The sequence below is a fragment of the Channa argus genome, chromosome 6 (genome assembly GCF_033026475.1).
Source record: "Channa argus isolate prfri chromosome 6, Channa argus male v1.0, whole genome shotgun sequence".
NCBI classification, from domain to species: Eukaryota; Metazoa; Chordata; class Actinopteri; order Anabantiformes; family Channidae; genus Channa; species Channa argus.
The window spans coordinates 3,020,126-3,038,608 of record NC_090202.1 but is presented as its reverse complement, the minus strand read 5'-3'; the positions used below and the strand labels follow the sequence as shown (position 1 = coordinate 3,038,608).

Genomic DNA, 18,483 nt, shown 5'->3' with positions numbered 1-18,483 from the left:
AATTACTTATAGATAAAAATTAAAAAATGCAAATTAAAGCTGGTTGTGGACCACATTTGATCTGAAATTGGCCCCAACTCTCGTCCCTATTTTTCCAACCCACAATGTTAAGAACACTCTTAACCTCATCAGATCACTTCTTTTTTCAGCTCACTGTCTTTCTCCAATACCCATACTTCCACCCCCCTTGTCACTTTCTGCTACAACCTCAGGTCTCTCAATCCAGAGCAGTTTTCTTCCATGGTCTCTGAAGCCCTACCACCATGTTCTTCCCACTCTTGACACAGGCACAGTCACTGACAGCCTCTACAAATGCAGAAGTGTTGCTGGACGTGGAAGTACCCTCTCCTAATCCATCTATGCATTCTGAAATGCACAGATGAGACAGTCGCTGTTGGATATGGACCTCTGTACAACATATGTATTAACTGACAAAGTTAAATCTAATATTGTCCATTCAGCACGCAGCAGCACTGTTAATAAGAGTTCAACATCTGTTTTCACTGTCAAGACTGAGGAGAAGATAAATAAATGTAATGTCCTCAGGACAAATTAAATATAAAACGAAATTAAATGGCAGCCATTCTAAAGGACCAAAACAAACAATTAATCTAAAAAGTGACCACCACAGTTATGGGACACATGGGTGAACATACAGTATGTAGTATGTTGGAAACTTGCTTTTAGGTAAGGTAGGCATTTTTTATCCAAAATCCATGGGAAAGGCTGCAAGAATTTCCTCCAATGGAGATGTATATTTCTCATCATCTTTGTAGATTACTAGTTAAGATGGGTCAAGCTTTTTTCTGTGTGGAAAGGCACAACTTCACAAATTTTGAGTTGCTCAGGAGTTCCCAAACATATTGTTGCCGACCAGATATTTAAATTTTTTATATTTAGCTTTGAAGAAAATTGTCGGCGCTGGGATTTTGTACAGAATAAAAAGCTGTACATAAGAAAAAAAACTTATTTATATCATTGACAAACAAACTCACAGAGTTTATGTGGAAAAATATGTGGAAAAAATAAACAAAAACTGAGACAAACATGTGAATTCTGTTTTGCTTTGAAATGAGCAACCAGAGTCACAACAAGCAACCAGCATCAACAGACCATTGAGTTTCCTTTGATGGGGAGCTATGTTCAGAACTGAAAAATAATGCTGCAATCATGCCTTCTCCGGGTTCAGGCTTCTCACAGGGAGAGAGTGTGACAAGCTAGCTTCCTCTCTGAGGTTTGTTAAATGCATCCCCAGGTACATAATCAGTTTTTAATGGCTCCTGTGTCATGCTACTACGGACTCGTACCTCCCCTTTAAGATTCTAATAGTCCTGTGTCGAATTTGTGTTTATTGGTGCATGGAGAAGTGTAAAGATGCAAAGGAAGCAACGTGATCAGTGGGGTGATAGTTAAAAAAGTGGCGTTTATTTCCCTTGCATCTTTTGTTGGCATCTCCTGTTGATGACTGAAGACTGAGGTGCTAGACTTCTTGATGGACAACATGGAAACTGAGATAGGGTATGAATATTCCAACAGAGATTCTTTTGTTAATCTCTCACAACTTTGTATTATCTAATGAGGGCTAATCACACGCTAGGAGCTAGTGATGTAGAATATGGTGTGTAAAACCGATGCCAATAGCGCATGGGAGCCATTGTGCACTGAATGAGACACATTGTGGCTGAATGGCAAGACCGAGCAGAACAGCTGGTTGTGACTAAATACAAATTAAGAATTACAACTTGTATGAACTTGTCTTGGTTTCCTTTGTGAGTATGATGGGGAAAATCAGAACTGTATTAAAGTGAGTTGCAAGATTGGCATTAATGTATCAAACTGAACTATTTTGAGCTGAGTAAACACTAAAAGCTGTTGAGTGAATAATTTTCCTGTTTCTTCTCTGGCTTTTTGTTTGATTCGTATTTTTGCTCGATTGTGTGAAAATATTACACTGTAATATATTATACTACATTCTCATCAATAAAGATAGATCCACATTGACCACACCTTTTAACCCATTCCACAACCTGTCCTCTGGATCCCAGCCCCCTCCACTCTACTACAAACAACTGCAACCACACCAATCCAAGCTATTATGCAAATATTTACTACAGCTATCACAAAAGGCACCTTCCTCGCTACACTTAAACAGGCTCGAGTTAGCCCATTGCTTATGAAATTTATTCTGGACCCCTCTCTTGTGGAAAATTACAGACCAGTCTATTTTCTGGACAAGAACCTTGAACGAGCAATCTTCAGTCAGATCTAAGGTTTGTTCCAGTGGTCCAAATAAAGGTAGTTAAGGGAAAACAACACCACAACCAGAGACACAGTTGACTACAGTAATCCTGTGTCAGAGTGAGTACTCTCCTGGATAAGCAATCTGGTTATGTGCAGTAACAATTCAATTCAATTCAACTTTATCTATATAGCGCCAATTCACAACAAAGTCATCTCAAAGCACTTTACATAAAGTCCAGATTATACAAGTATGTAGAGGCAACCCAACAAATCCCCCTTGAGCAAGCCCTAGGAAAAACTCCCTTTAACGAAAGAAACCTCCAGCAGAACCAGTCTCAGGGTGGGCAGCCATTTGCCTTGACCCCATGGGATGAGGGGAAAGTGGAGAGAGAGAGAAAAGAAAAGAACAACAAAACATTTAGGCAGGTTTGGTAGGATGAGTAGATGCCCAATGGAAAAACACACAGCTCGAAACCCGGGGACACCTGCAGAACGTTACAGTGAGGGAGACAGAGGGGGAGAAGCATAACTATATGAAAGAGAAGACACAAAGTTAAAAGCATGCAGTGGTGACAAATAAATGTATGTAGAGAAAAGAGAGGTGAGGTGCTCACCTAAAGTATCTTAACTAGAAGGTATTTCAGGTTGATTGAGCACCTTTAACTATAAGCTTTATCAAAAAGGAAGGTTTTAAGCCTAGTCTTAAAGGTATAGAGGGTGTCTGCCCCCCAAATCTGGATTGGGAGCCTTTTCCACAGGAGAGGAGCTTGATAGCTAGAGGCTCTGCCTCCAATTCTACTTTTGTAAACTCTGGGAACCACAAGTAGGTTTGCATTCTGGGATCGAAGTCTTCTAATCGGACGATACTATGACATACTATGAGGTATTTTAAGTATGATGGAACTTGATGATTAAGAGCTATGTAAGTTCTATTCTAGATTTTATGGGAAGCCAATGGGGAGACGCTGATAAAGGAGAAATATGATGTCTCTTTCTAATTCCAGTTAGGACTCTTAGTGAAGCATTTTGGATTAATTGAAGGCTTTTTAGAGAGTTATTAGGACACCCAAAAAGTAGGGAATTACAGTAGTTCAACCTAGAAGTAACAAATGCATTGACTAGTTTTTCATGATCACATTGAGTCAGGATGGTCCTAATCTGGGCAATGTTCCTTAAGTGGAAAAAGGCTATTCTAGAGATTTGTTGTATGTGCAAATCCTGGTCAAAGATAACTTCAAGGTTCAAGCAGTACTGGCCGCCAAAGTTATGGCATCTAAAGAGTTATATTGTTAGACAGCATATTTCTCATATTTTTAGGCCCAAATAGAATAATTTCAGTTTTGTCTGAATTTAGAAGTAGGAAATTATAGGACATCCATGCTTTTATGTCTTTTAGGCATGCTTGAAGTTTGACTAATTAGTTGGTATCTTATAGTTAGAATTGCTCAGTCAACCTGATGCCATAGGTTTGGATTGTTGGAGGACTCCCGCAAGTACGATGAGCTCCCCTCCTCTTTTTCTCTATATGTTTATTTGTCACCATTGTATGCTATTAATTTTGTGTCCTACCAAATGGTCTGCACTTATATAGCGCTCTACCTATTGGCACTCAAAGTGCTTTACACTGCTTCTTATTTACCCATTCACAATCACAATCACACACACACACTCATACACCGATGGGGGAGCTGAGTATCATCTGCATAGCAGTGGAAGCTTATGGAATGTTTCTTAATAATGTTGTCTAGAGATGACATATACAGAGTGAAAAGTATTTGTCCTAACACAGAGCCTTGTGGAACTCCATAACTTCCATAACTAACGTTTGTGCATACAAAAGATTCATCATTAACAAAAAAATTGGAATCGATTTAACAGATAAGATTTAAACCAATGCAGTGCGGTTGCTTTAATCCCAAATTCATGTTCCAGTCTTTTTGTAATAAAATGTTCTGTTCAATGGTGTTAAATGCAGCACTAAGGTCCACTAAGATGCAACTACTTTTTCAAGGATTTTAGAAATAAACGAGAGATTGTATATCGGTCTATAGTTGGCTAAATCACCTGGCTCAAGATTAGGTTCATAGCTGGGAATTCACCGGCAGGCAGTGGGAGAGCAGAAGAAAATAGGGGGGGTGCCTCGCACTCGATGAGTCCATAGGGGGCCTAGGGATCGTGATAGAAAAGACAAACTAACTGCCACCAGAGTGTGCAATCAGGGGGGGCGGAAAGCACTGAACTGGAGAGTGAGGGGCATGAAACGTCTCGAAGATAAAACTGAATGAAAGAGCAGGTTGACTACCATGAGCCGCCAGGCAGATGTGTTCACCCCTGTGAGGAATGCCACAGAGGAAGCTATTTGTCTTGTTGAGTGTGCATGGATGCCCTCTGGTGGCTGGGCCCCAGAGGATTGGTATGCTTGAAAAATGGCTTCACACAGTCAGTGGGACAGGTGCTGAGCGAAAAGAGGAAGCCCTGCACACCCTTTCCTGTAGTGCACAAAAAGGCGCTTGAAACGCCGTATAGCAGACGTGCGATCCACATAGCAGGACAAAGCACACACCGTAAATGAGGCACAGTAGATGAGAGGAGGCATGCTCCTCACAAATGTGAGGAGGTGTGCAGAAACCTTCCAAGGTTATGATTCTTGACCTAAAAGAACTGGTAATGCACTTGGGCATGAAGGCAGGATTAGGTTGGAGAACAGCCAGAATGAGATCTCCACAAAATGAGAGACTCCGGTAAAACTGAAAGGGGAGAGAGGTCACTAACAAGCCCTGTCTTTCATGACAGGAGCCTGAGGGGGACCTGGTCCAGTAGCTGTAGAGAAAGATCCCAAATAGGGGCCAGGGGGTGCGAAAGAGGCCACTGCCACCTCACACCCCTTAAGAAATGTTTCAGCAGGGAATGAATGAAAACAGACCTGTTTGTGAATTCCTCGTGGCATAAGGACATCACGGCGGGCTATGTCTTCACAGTGCTGAGGAATAAGCCCCCAGTCCACAAGGATCTGAAGAAAAGACAGAATATGAGGAAGAGGGCATGAAGTGGCAAACACGCCACTCTCAAAACACCAGCATTGAAAAGATGACCATTTGGCCACCACGCGGGTGAGAACCCCTGGTTGGCTAGGCAGTCCCACTGGCAATGGAGCAGAACTGGGGAGCTGCGGATCATCCTGTTGTCCTGAGACAGTGCATCCAGACTTCATGCCAGCTCTGAGGGCAGGCCTGCAAGCATCTGACAGAGTGCCAGAAACCACAGTGCCCCCACTAGCCTTGGGGCCACAAGGAAGATAGTGATACATACTTCTCTCAAACGGTCCAGCAACTGGGGAATCAGAGGAATAGGCAAAGGGAGAACTGTGCATTGCCTCTGGCTGCAAAAAAGTCCAACTTGGCTCTGCCAAACCTGATCCAAACCTCTTGGACCAGCTCTGTGTGCAGCACCCATTCCCTGGGGCGGGAAAAATGCATTTCCAGTGCATTTATGTGGAGAGACATCCCCTCCAGCCAGGGAGCCCCCACTGCCTGAGAGAGGCATGTCCTACCCCATTCCATCAGCGAAGCGCCTGTGAACAGCGAAACATGTGATGAGGGGCGGCCGAGTAGAACTGCACTCCCATGCCGGCAGCGTGCAGTTGAGCCAGTGCTGTCTCCAGACATTTGGAGAAGGTCTGCGGGGAGAGAGAATGGCTGAACAGTAGGCAGTTAAAATAGGTGTCCTTTATGTCCACCAAGGACAGCCACTCTCCTGGTTATCCTCCCCAGATCTTTATGAGATGTTTGGTTTTATTGCAATAACAAACAGAACAACCACATTTAGAACAAAGGACAGTTAATTCACATATGTCGCCCCCCAACCTGTCAGAATTTCCTCTGTTTCAAGGGAGGCTCCGGAAGTTGAACCTGGTGAGCCGCCATCGTCGTCTGCACCGGAAAAGGAGCTGGACCAGAGGTCACCGACTTCGGTACTGCTACAGGAACTAGAGCTGGACCAGAGGTCACCAACTTCGGTACCGCGACAGGAACTAGAGCTGGACGAGCGGTCACCGACCTCGGCGGGACCAGGGCAATCAGGAACAGGAAAAACAGTGACAGGACAAACAGAGACAGGACAAACAGAGACAGGACCAGAACCGGCGTCTACCCCCTCGGAGACTGCAACAGGAACAAGCAGTTGCCGACCTCGGAGCCGCGACAGGAACAGGAAGTGGACCAGCAGTTGCCGACCTTGGCGTCGCTACAGGAACCGGACAAGCGGCTGCCGTCCTCTGCCTCGTAACAAGAAGTGGAACCGGACGAGCGGCTGCCGTCTTCTGCCTCAGAAGATGAAGTGGAACCGGACCAGCAGCTGCTGGCCTTGGCGCAGTTATAGGAACAGGAAGTGGAACCGGGCGAGCGGTCGCCAACTTCGGCGACGGGACGGGAACAGGAGCCAGGTGAGCTGGAGCAGGATCGCCAGAGGCTGCGTCCATTCTCCCAGAAAGTTGGACCGAGGTGCCAGTGTGGATCTGGAGAAGGGCGACATCGACCCGCAACGGAACAGGAGCTGAGGTGGCTGCGTCGACCAGTCCTTGGGCCAGCAGCTGAAGTGGCAGCGTCGACCCACCCAGAGACAAGAAGGACGGCGTCGACCTGCTCGGAGGCAGCGGCTGGCTGGACTTGCAGGGAAACATGGACTGGGGATTCGCCACTACAGGGGGAGAAGGGCTGAGGTTTGGTCTGAGGCTTGGATTTTTTTTACGGCGGGGTCCCACTGCCGGAGGAAAAAGGCTAAGTAGGTGTCCTCAAAACAATTCAAAAGAGGGGGCTGAGTATTTGGCTGTGGCTTGGGGTTTCTTTTGCGCCGGGGCCCCACTCCCGGAGGACAAATAGTTAAGCATGTGCCCTCAAAACTATTAAAGGGAGGGGGCTGAGGTTTGCTCTGAGGCTTGGGCTTTTCCTTGCGGTGGGGTCCCACACCCGGAGGACAAAAGGCTAAGCGGGTCCCCTCATAACCGGTTAAGCCTCTGGCCCAGTTATGAGCCTGGGGTCTGTACCCCAAGAAGGAGCAAAAAGACTCCAAAAACCACTTGCACGTCTCTGGGTCCTAGTCTTTCTATTGTGTGTTGTTTTAATTTTGGAAGGACCCGAAAAGGAGGAGACGGCAAGGGAAGGGGTGATAGTAAATTAAAGTTTATTTAAACAAAAGACAACAACAGAAAATCACACGCAGTAAAGAACTAAAGTAAAGTAAACAGAACATCAACTTAAACACTCTGGAGGGGTATGATAAGCTTAATAAAGGTGCAGGGAATAAACTCAGTAACTAAGGGACGGCAAACAAGGACGAACTAAACATAAGGTACTGCCAGACTAAAGGGACAGACAAAAACTCAAACATTTAACAAGGGTCAAACACGCGGGGAGAACTAGGAACAACACAAAACACTGAAATAAAATGAAAACCAAACCTCAGACCAAAAGTCAAGGAACAGGTGGGCACAAGAGGGCAAAGTCCATAGGGGTAATTCACAGGTGTACAGGGGAAGCAGGAGAGGGCAAAGTCCAAGAGGTAATCAACAGGTATATTCTCTGGGGAGCAAAGCCCAAAGAGGTAATTCACAAGGTATGTTCTCTAGGGAAGCAGGGGAGACGATCTGGCCGTGAGCAGTGGGGAAAGCTGGGTATAAATAAACTGGGGAACTGCATCCAACATGAAGGAAGCCCCCTCAGTAAGAGCGAGGCCCACGTGTGTGGCAGTGAGGGTGAAGGTCATTCGGTTCGATGTAGCCGACGAGACAGGAGCCACAGATCCTGACGTCACCTTCCTTATCTTTGGTACCACCGCCGCCTGAAGTGCTGTTGCTGCTGTTCTTGCTGCTGCGTCAAAAGGACATATTTGCTCTCTAGATAAGGAATCTTAGTCGGCTCAAGGCTAAAGGAAAAAGAGGGAAGAAGTGCTAGAGTTGCCGCTCTATTACGGTGCGATTGCGGACATAATTGTGCGCACCACAAGAGCGATAAAGTAGCAGGAGGAAAATAAATCATTAAATAAATCATTTTCTACAGCTGACTGTTATGGTGTTTTTAAAAAACCCCAGGAGGGGATGTCAGCTCTGCTCTAAAACATTTAATTAATGAAAACTACGTAGACACTCTCTCTGAAATAAGTTTTCATTTATTCATGTTTCTATTGATTGCTATCCATAGTGCAGATGACGTTTGCAAACGTGTCCCTAGCTAAATAGTAGCATAAGGGGCGACTGTAACTCAGCTGTCAGAGCAGTTGTCTACCCAACACAGGGTCAGTGGTTTGATGACCAGTTCCTCCTACGTGTCGAAGTGTCCTTTAGCAAGACACTGTACCCCAAGTTCCTAAGTTGCTCCTGGTGGGTCAGGTGAGCACCTTGCATGGCGACCATTGCCATCGGTGTGTGTGTCTGTGTGTGTGTGTAAATGGGAATCAACATTGTAAAGTGCTTTGGATAAAAGTGCTATATAAGTGTCCATTTACCATTTACCAAGTAGCATTTCCTGCTGCTTAAATGTAATCTGTGATATGTTTGATATTTTCTTGGGGCTGGTGGACTAAATGGAGCTCGAGGACATTTTGAAAAATTGAGGACATTTTGCATCCTCCGTACTATTTTAGACACCTTTAAAGCACTATTCAGGGACTTGGCGTTAGGGTAAATGTTTGAATTTGGTAAGGTTTTGTTTAGGGTTAACTATGATGGAGTGTTAGGAAGTTTTTTTTAATGCGTTTGGAACATGTTTTGCATTTTGAAAAATCAGGATGTTAAAAAGCTGAAATACCATTTGAAGAATGAAGTTGAATTCAGAAGACAAGAGAGACAGACAAAGAGCAGGATGGCCTTAAGCAATATAAGCGGTTACCTATTGGTTAAAAAATGCCATGAATTTAACACATCATTAGTAGAGTACACATTATCAATTTCTTAATACTGTCACTATGTAGAGCAGGCAACAACATCGTGGCACAATGCATTCTGGGTAGAGATGGACATACATTAGCATACATAGGCAGAACAAAAAGCAAATGAGTTCTACTTAAATTGACAGACTCTGTGGTGATCTCAATGAGATACTTCAAATAATCTTTCCAGATATGTTTTTCTAACTTGTTTATAATGTAACAACATACACATTCCAGCAGTTCATGTATTATAAACCTTAGTTTTCAATTGTCCATCTTCAGTAGTCAATTTGTCGGCAACCTGAGTTCATCTGTTTCCATGCTGAAAAGCTTTAAAAAACAAACTACACACACATACACACCATTCATTGATGAATTTAAGATATTAATAAAATTCTTTCAGACTAAATTATAAAATATATCTTTTAAATAATACTGACCAGAGATATACCAATACAATCCTAAGGATTGCTTCCTTTGAACTGACAGTAGAGGTTGATACTTCAGTATTTTGTTATTTCATGATCCAGATATTTTGGTCAAAAGCTGATAAAGTGCCAGTAGTGGTGAAGTTAATAAACATACATAAACAACTAATAAATGCAATGTAAAATGGATACAATAAAAATAAATTGTAAAAAGAAAACAGTATCAAGAGGTTTCACAGATTTGCTCTCAGTTACAAAATCATCACAACCTATGGCTAAAATACAACCTGAACTACTGCAAAAATGTTCATTTTAGTGAACACTGTTGTTGTGAAACACGCGGTTTCACTGTTGGATGTATGGTATGCGCATGCACATGCATGGTATATGAAATTCAATGGAAATGTCATGGGTTGTTGAAACATTTGCAGGTTTAAGTTATGGAATTATTAACTTACATCATGTTGTCAAGCTCAACACTATGAAATATTAAATGTTGATATAGACTGGACTTCATAATCACAGAATCTACAATAGTGGAGAGGAGCTTAGACATGAGCATTAGATCCTATTGATTCACCTCACGAGTTTCTGCATGGTTCCTGTCATTTCAAACCCTGTATTTAATTTCATTGGCCTGTAGAATAGTTGGCCATCAGAGGAGGCTCTAGCTGCTGTTTACCTCAGGGTCAGAGGTCCAGTGCTCCATGACATGCTAGGCTATTTAAAAGAGAAACAGCGGGGTGATCTTGCTGCAATATGTTGATGTCCCATAACCATAGCCCTAACCCCCTGCTGAATTGAGAGGCTGCTGCAATAATGCATAAATAAAATGGATTGCAGGAACTGAGGGTGGGTGGCAGGGTGTTTACCGTGTGTCCCTCATTGGCTCATTGACTCTTGTTGAGCTGAGGGAAAAACAAGAGAGTTACAGTATGTTCTCTGCAACAAAAAGTCTACCACAGCAATTTGTTTCTTCCCTTATTCTCTTCTGTTTGGCTCATCCTGCATCATCAGTAGTACTCTGCCTAATGTATCATCTCTGTGTGGGTTATTCTGTGCCTTCATCCCCTCTTTTCGGCTGGCTATTTATCATAGTTGATATCCTCTTGAGGGTATAGAGAAGAGGGGTGCAGATGCACTGGATCCTCCTCAGAGCAGTGACTGCAGGTTTTTTTCGTCTTTCTCATTGTTTTTCAGGTTCACTCTGTAAAGACAGACTGTCTTTCCCAGTGGATCTCAGTAAAATTAGGACAATGCTGGAAAACAGTATAAAGAGTGGTGTTCTTTGCCATCTCCTTCAGTACACCTGGTTATAAGAATTAATTTGGTTGTTTTGCATTCAGGTGTCAGCAGAGAATCAGTTGTAGCAACAGTAAAAAAAAAAGGAATTCAATAGAACAACATGAACAACAAAGTAAAGAACTTTTTATTAAGAGCTTCACTTTATGGAATATTTCATTGTTTTCATTGAGCATTAATGTTTTGGGTGCTATGTTAAAAATCTGTAGGGTTAGGTTTCAATGATAATTTACTGTATTTCTCTAAAAATAGAGTAAAATTGGGTCAAACAAACATTTAGCTTTATTTTATAGTATATTAATGGGAGGTAAATAAAATCCACAGGGGTTAACTATTTATTCAATATTTATTGCTTTCCTACTAAAGATTACTAAAAAAAGAGAGGTTGCATCTTGGGCAGGAGTTTCAGCCATGGTTCATATTTTTTACACATGTCTCATGGTACAAGCGCACTCTCTTGTTTAATTAATCCAGTTTTCCTCGTGCTTCTTGAGCACAGCTGGATTAATTTAAACCTGGGGTCTTTTGCCCACAAATTCAGTGGCTGAAATCCCAGCTGATTTAAAGGGATGCAACATGGACTTCGTCAGCTCTTTAAAATAATGTGAGGCCAATGGTCAGCAGAAATAAATTCTCTGAGAAAGCAAATGTGATTGGAGATGAAGTTTTATCTGAGTAGAGCCACACCATATCAGAGCTGTACTACAATGCCACTGCCAAAAAAAGAAATTCAATTTACTAACTATAGGGCTCCATTAAACAACTCCATCGTCAGACATGTCATGTAAAATGATCATTAGTGTTTTTTGCAGTAGGATCTTTGTTTAGTCTCATTCCAAATATGTTTTTTTTTGGAGTTTTATGGTTGATAGTTGTTTTCAATCTTTGCAATCATTCCACAGCAACATGTTAGAAACAATGGACATGCTAAAACTTCTGTCCTGACGTTCTGATTCTCCTTTTCTCAGAACTGCACAAACTTACTTTTTTCAGACTGTCTTCTCTGCTTCAGTTGACAGTTTCATTCACAAAAGTGTCAAACAAATGTAAAAAGAAGAATGTGATAGAGCTCCACATCTGATATCAGAAATCAGCAAACCAATCAGCAAATCAATTTGTATTAGACAAGCAAAAATTGATAAAATATTGGTAAATGGCCACTTATATAGAACTTTACAATGTTGCTTGTCATTCACCCATTTACACAAACAGACAGCGATGGTGGTGGCTGCCATGCAAGATGCTCAACTGACCCACCGGGAGTAACTTGGGTTTCATTACTTCGACTTGTACCTGGGACTGGGGATCAAACTGCTGGCTCTGTGGTCAGCAGACGACTGCCTCACCAACTGAGCTACAGCAATATTAACAGTGAGATTGGATCAGACCAACTACAATGTGACAGAAATAAAGGTTATAGTTCAGTTTGCAAGCAATTAGATGTTAGAAACTACAGAGACTGTCCTATAAAATAGGATTTTTTATATACGCTGGGTTAACCAAACAACAGAAACATATTAGCGATTGTAACAAACATAACACACCTCTTATTTAGGCACACCAATATTTGTAAGGAGGATGGGGTTTATGGATGCTCAACAGAGCACATGACTGTCCCTCAGGAGACCAGATTTTGAGTCCTAGGTTCTATTGTTATGGCTTTTGTAACCAGTCCAAATATACCAGGATGTGGTATACCGTAAATCAATCACTACATTTTTGCTTGCCTTGTACCTCACATGTAAGTACAGTTTTGATAAAAGGGTCTAGTACATGACTAAATGTAAATGTACACATAACAGTCTTTATTGAGTGCCTAAACCCAACAATGATCTCTTTGTGCTTAAACCCAACCAAACCTCTGCATTTGCACCGTTTTAATCCCGTGTTAATGACTCCTTAGGATGGAAAGTTACATAAACTAACATAATGTAAAAGCAGGCATCTGCCAGTTTGGTGCCTACCACTAAAAGGGTGCCTACTCCCTTACAGGGGATCTCAACAAAAGGTTCTGAGGGTCTTATGATACGGTGGGGACAAAGACTTACAATGGGGGATTAGGTTTGAGGACTTGCTGAAACATTTCTAAAGCGAAGAGCTGTATGACTCGGGGTTGAATAGAAATGAGACATCAAAGTAGATATTATTCCATCTACAGTAGCTGATGTTTCACTGTCATCTGTTAGAACCGAGATGATATTGGATACAGACCTGATTAAGAACTTTTATATTTTCCTCCCTTATCATTACTAATTTACTATTTCTAAAGGCGTGGAATTGTTCTTCGTGTCGATAGACCCTTTTACAGTCAGTAAAAGTGACATTTTTGTGGGTTGAGTATAGCTGGAGGAAAAATAAGTTTATTCTGGCTAACAAGTTTGCTGGATTGTTTTTTAACTATGTTTGAAGGGAATACAAGTTATACAAAGCAACACATCTACCTACAAACAAATGTATGCACCCTAATAATTATCTAGACACTAAATATTGAATATGTACAAAACTGTAGCATCATTGTACCATCTCAGCTCCACAGATTTCAACTAAAATCTGGGACTATATTTACATCTTTTTTGCACCTCCCACTAAAATGTACTAATTTCTACTGTCCATATTACTGGGTTATCATCTTCTTCTATTCCTGGCTCTGCTATAGACTGGATACCTGTCCAGGATGGACCCTGCCTCCTGCCCCATGACAGCTGGGATAGGCTACATGCATACACTGATCAGGCATAACATTATGACCACATGTGCAATTCAATGCAATCTAATACAATCAAATACAGCACTCCGCCTTGAATTCTTCTTTTGCAAAGTTATAATGTCTTAGTTTTTAGGTGGATAATTCTACTATGTGTTTATTATTAAAGTCAAAGTGGGTAGTGGGGTCATACTGGAGTGCATCATAAGGAGAGGTGGCCACCTCATTCAAAGTTTCAACCTAAACACAGAATAAACATAGAAATCAAAAGTAAATTCAGAAAAGGACAGAGTTTAACAAACTAGTTCACGGATTTAAATTAGCAAACTAACTACAGTTTTGAAAACAACCTTAGAAATTTACAGAACTACATTCAGCCTAGCATGTAATGGACGGGTAGAACTCATGCCAGAGCCACTGTATTGGATTGCATTAAATTGCACATGATCAGTTTAATCTAGCTAATAAAAAATCATTTAAACTACTGCACCGATTGTAGAAGAAGGGGTCTTGAAGGCCAGTTTACATGGCCCATGAAAGATTCTGTTGATGAAAGCTGCGAGGAAATGTAATTAATTTAAATTCAAGAAATAATGCCTTCCTTCGTGGTGCAGAGCATTTTGCCTACAGTAATACAATATTTATTGCAGTTTATAATAAATATTGCAATTTTTTTTTAGTTTAAATATTAATTTAGTCTTCTACACACGCAAAAAAGTTCATGTCAAGCCCTGGTAGTGGTTTCATGCTCTTTGAGACTATTTTTAAAAAAAGTAATACTTAATTTGTGTGTATTTGCTTAGCATTAGCATGCTTAATCATTGTCAAGCATGCTTTGCTAAGCAAGATGCTACCACCACTTTTCTGAGGTTTTTCTTAGTTGTTTCTCAGCTGATGGAAATCAAAATCATAGAAGACCTCTCTTGAGCTTCCTACTCTCCATTTATGAGGCTTTACTACCCTTGCTGTGCAGACACATCACAAAAATGTGTTGCAGCAAGCATTTGGCACAGCCAAATGGACTGCACCTAATGCTTACCTACTGTGGATAAGAACGTAAATTTAGGGCATTTTGTAACCTACTTTATTTGAACGATTTGTTAATTGTGTTATTTGTGCAATTGAAACACAGCAATCACACCCAGGTACAGAGAACAGAGCAACAAAAAGCAACAACAAAACATCGGGCAGATTGGTAGGACCAGTAGCTGCACACTGGAAGACACACAGCTTCAAAGCCGGGGGACACCTGCAGAAAGGGACAGAGAGAGGGAGACAGAGAAGGACAAAGACAACTACGGGAGAGAACACACAGAGATAATTGCCATTAACTTACAGTGGTGACTGTTTTTGTTGCTCTGTTCTTTTCTCTCTCCCCTTTCCGCTCACCCCAACCGGTCGAGGCAGATGGCCGTCCACCCTGAGCCTGGTTCTGCTGGAGGCTTCTTCCGTTAAAGGGAGTTTTTCCTCTCCACTGTTGCCTATGGCTTGCTCCAGGGGGAATTGTTGGGTTCTCTTTATATATCTTTATAATCTTGACTTTATTCTGTAAAGTGCCCTGAGATGACTTTGTTGGGAATTGGCGCTATATAAATAAAGTTGAATTGAATTGAATTAAATGATATTTTAGGTGACCAAAATCCTTAGGTCACCAGTCCTCCCTCTGGCTTTACATAGGAGACACTACTATAGTCTGCATCTGTGAAGTGAGTTAAAGACTTCATCCACTCTTATACACTGCTGATCATCAACATTACCACACAACACTGTCTGATAATAAAAAATATAGCGACAGCTTGATCTTATTTGCTTGTTTCAGCGCAGAGTCTGTGTGCGGCACATTCCTCATAAGATTCTTAAAGCTAAACAGTAAGATCAAAATGTCACAGGTTGAAACAAGTGACTGCTTCTTTATGACCTGCATAAAAATGTGCACATCTTCGTTCTGTTAATTTGATGGCTAGATTTCAATTCAGTTCAAATTAACTTTATTTATATAGCGCCAATTCATAACAAAGTCATCTCACAGCACTTTACATAATAAAGTCAAGACAATAAAGATATATAGAGAAAACCCAACAAATCCCCCTTGAGCAAGACCTAGGCAAAAGTGGAGAGGAAAAAAATCCCTTTAATGGGTGAAACAGTGCCTTGAAGAGAGAAAAGAAAAAAGCAACAAAAAGCAACAAAAAAACATGGGGCAGGTTGATAGGACCAGTAGCTGCACACTGGAAGAAACACAGCTTCAAAGCCGGGGACACCTGCAGAAAGGGAGAGAGAGGGGGACAGAGAAGGACAAAGACAACTACGGAAGAAAACACACAAGAGTTAATGACATACAGTGGTGACAATTGCGAGGTGAGAGGAGAGGAGAGAGGGTCAAGAGGAGGAAAGGAGCTCAGTGCATCGGATGGAGCCTGAACATTCAGAGCTTTACATGTAAGAAGCAGCGTTTTAAATTCTATTCTAGATTTAATGGGAAGCCAATGGAGAGAAGCTAGTGAAGGTGAAATATGATCTCTCTTGCTAGTTCCAGTCAGCACTCTTGCTGCAGCATTTTGGATTAATTGCAGGCTCTTTAGGGAGTTACTGGGGTATCCTGAAAGTAGGGAATTACAGTAGTCCAACCTAGAAGTAACAAATGCATGGACCAGTTTTTCGGCATAACTTTGAGACAGGATGCTCCTAAAAAAAGAAAGAATCACAAAGTTAATGTCATACAGGGGTGATGTATAAATGTGGGGTGGGTCCCCCAGCAGTCTAAGACTATACATCACAAGTGCTATAGGGCTATACACCGAAACCACATGTAGGCCTCCATTCTGAGATTAAGTGGTCTATTGGGATGATATGGCACTATGAGGTCTTTTAGATATGATGGAGCTTGACTGTTTAGAGCTTTTTATGTAAGAAGCAGGGTATTAAATTCTAAACTAGATTTTATGGGAAGCATATGAAGAGGAGCTAGTGAAGGCAAAATATAATATATCTCTCTTGCAAGATCGATTTACCAAGATCCAGAAACAAACAAAGACAAAGTCTAAGGAATTCAAAACCGAAGTGCCAGACCTATGATGAAGGAGAGCTTAGCTCTGTCTGGGTGGTATTTGCTCGTCAGGACTATTTATCTTTCATGACACTAGATTTCATCTCACGAAATAACATTTATCAAAGTTCATCCTACAACGAAGCCAGCAGTTAATTACAAAAGATGATGGGACACTAACCGGGTCATCCAGGTCTCAGGCTGCAAGCTGCAGCTGGTTCCCATGTTATCAAAAACATTGTAACAAAGTTCCAATTCGGCAAAATAAGCATAAGCTTGTTACATTTTCTAAATCTAAATGGTTATTTTCTCATCTGAAAAAACATCAAAACTATATAAAGTTGTCTACGATGACATTTATGGCAGATTAGAGCCTGGCTTTGCCCTTCCGGTTTAAGAAATAGTATTTGCAGGATCTTTGTATTTCCATTTGATGCATCTCTGTGTTGTTGTGCATTTCCTTTTTGTTTGCACTTTATATTTGTATGTGCTTTCTCTCTTAGGTGACCAAGATCTTCACTGCAGTTTTTAAAGAAAAAACAAACATCAAAATATCATACACTTTTAAATTTGAATAAGTGCTCATAAAACTGTGTCTTAGTAATTGATTCATGTATAAATTATTTAAACATGAACTTTAAAGTTTCTGCATGCATCCCATGTTCTAAAGATCAATGAAAACACATCTACTCTAAAAAAATATAACTTCTGTGTTATAGTTTTACACAGTGTGCTACCTTGTGTTACTTCCTTGTAAAACTAGCTTATATAAAAATAATTACTTTACAAAATGTCACAACAAGTAAAACAGGTTAATATGCCAGTTGGCATAACTTTCAGTAACAACTGCTAGATGGAGGCTGTGGCCAACGCACACAAGTGTGCCCACTTGTTTGAGGCAGCAGCCTTCACTGGGATTGCTGCGTTGTCTGTTGTCATACAGACTTGACGTCTCATCTAGGCCAAAAACAGCCAACACTTTTTTCATGTCTGTCACACTTGGATGTTCCTCTGTAAGAAATTGACATTTGTAAATAATGACTTTTCAGTTAGAAGTTCTCATAAAAAGGTGGATGGTCAGGGTTGTGTTGTGTGAATGGAATACAAGTCCATGGTGGCTGCATAATGTGTGACAGCTGTGTTTTAACTTGCCTTGCATTTCTTGTGCAGCTCTGTGATGGCAACTTGGTAAAACCTAGCTATGTCATTGTCTTACAAACTGTTTCCCAACCAATCGCACCGTGCTTTTAGAACCCACTTTGGTAACTGAGTTAACTCATACCATGTCTTACATGAGTTAAAAAGTTATTGCATTAGTCATATTTCTAAATTTGAACCTCTTAACACATTCTGCTAGGTGATTATTGCTCATGCACACATCATTATGATAATGCTGAAATGATATGACATCATCCCCTTAAAAGAAATGCATGGGCATCCCCTTTGATAATTTTACTATACAGTATAACTGAAAATTCTCTTGCTGTTCATTGCCATGGTAAGTTTAGTAACATCACATGTAGTAGTAACTAGATCCTTCACCTATCCAAAGCTAAGCGAACAACACACTCACAGAAAATAAGTTTTGTTGTAAATGACTATAACAGTCAATAGAGTGGACACTATTCACATGTTTCTCACTGTGTTCTCTCTCCTCCACAGCCAGACCTGAATTTATTGAGGATATTAATGAGTGGTTTGATATTTATAAATTTAATTTCTTGGTTTTAAATTTCTGAGCTCTTTGGAACAGCTTTTTGGAGGAAAATGCTTCAACACACCTGAGGTACCATGTTTTTATGACAGCCTGATCTTACCAGGCTCTAACATCATCTGATGTA

General features: G+C 41.2%; 1 protein-coding gene across 1 annotated transcript in view; it reads left to right on the top strand.

The window, feature by feature from the left end:
* LOC137128714 (seizure protein 6-like) overlaps positions 1-18,483 on the top strand; it is a 193,564-nt gene that overhangs the window by 120,451 nt on the left and 54,630 nt on the right. The gene's annotated exons all lie outside the window — the stretch shown is intronic.